The following is a 1639-nucleotide window of genomic DNA, read 5'->3' as shown; positions in this document are numbered from 1 at the left end:
ACATTTTTTAAAATAAAACATATATTTGCATAAACCAACAAAATTAATACCTTGGGAATTATATGTTACCAAGAATATATGGAACAGGAATGAGAATATATATTACCAAGTTGTACCCATCACTGTAACGTTGCAATGGCCAACAATTGACTTGTCCTGATACCTTGTGGTTCTTCAAGGGGAGAAAAAGGAGGAATGTGGATAAAAACCAAAGAACAAGCTGGAAATAGAGAAATGCTTACTTGACTATGTCACTATCTTCCTATTTCTGTTCCATGAATATGATGCCAGGAATTTAAAAGTAGATCCTCATTGAACAATTTACATTAAGTGTCCTGTAAGTGGTTTCTTAATGGAAAGTGCGACTATTACAGGTAAAATCTATCTGAGTTCTAAAATCATGAAATTATCTGGTTGTCTATACCAGCGGTCGCCAATCGGTGGTCCACGGACCACTGCTGGTCCGTGAGGTCTGAAAGGTTGGCGACTGTTGGTCTGTTCTGCCATCAACAGTCTAAAGAACTTGGTAGACCACCTCCTTAGCTGTGTTCAGGACAAGCTGCCGCTAGTTTTTTTGGGAGAAGATATTTTATGGGTAGTAAGTAGCATTTTGTGTCTGGGAACTATTGATTAAAAAGAAAATAAACCACCCACTTTCCTTTCTCAAGATGAAAAAACATAGTGAGGCCTTTTTATACCTGACTGAAATTGGCCGCCTGCTTATTGCCTCAGTTAAAAAACACGTCTGACCTAATATGTGGCTTGTGGTAGACATTGCTATTGAATAGCAGCCATTAATTTAAAAACCAAACCGAAAGAAAGCTGAGAAGTAGCAGAATGACCATACTTAGTGACATTTTCCAGATGCCACTTAACCAAACCACGCAGGACAAGAATTACTTAAAAGACATTAAGAGTTTTAATTGTTCTAGGCTTTTATTGCCTTTTAAACAATTGAGGTAAAATTGTCATTACATAAAATTGACCACTTTAGATGGAAGAAGGCATAGAGGGGATACATGGTGATGGAGGGAAATGAATGCACACAAAGAGTCCCTGAGGACCCAAACAAAGGTCAGTCTATACCACAACCAGTAAGTGAGTTCTGCCAAAAAAGGAAGTACTGCTGGACTCCAATTACACTTACAACCAGACTGACTTCTTAAAAAAAAAAATAAATTAACCACTCTCAAGTTTAATACATTCACAGTGTTGTCAGCCATCATCTCTGTCTAGTTCCAAAACATTTTCATCACCCCAAAAGAAACCCCCTACCCATTAAGCACTTATTTTCCATTCCTCTGGGCTTTATTCCTTTTTTGTGTGGGAAAGACTAAATGCAGGGATTGCGTGCGCGCATGTGCGCACACACATATGTGTGTGTGTGTGTGTGTGTGTGTGTGTATACACTTTGTTTTTAATCTTGCCCAGGTATACAGACACATCACCAGCCCTGTGCATGGCAAGGCGGTGAGATTCTGGAGAGCTGCTGTTTATGGCGAACATACAGCCAGTGACGAGGCAGCATGGCTGCCAGAGGAGCTCTGCTTTGGGAGCTAAAGGCCTGGGGACAAGGTTCAACCTTGCACTTACTGATGTGTGACGTTGGGCAAGTCCCTTAACCTTCCTGAGCCCCAAT

This window comes from Myotis davidii, unplaced genomic scaffold (genome assembly GCF_000327345.1).
Source record: "Myotis davidii unplaced genomic scaffold, ASM32734v1 scaffold228, whole genome shotgun sequence".
Classification (NCBI taxonomy): Eukaryota; Metazoa; Chordata; class Mammalia; order Chiroptera; family Vespertilionidae; genus Myotis; species Myotis davidii.
This window is presented reverse-complemented; position numbering follows the sequence as displayed.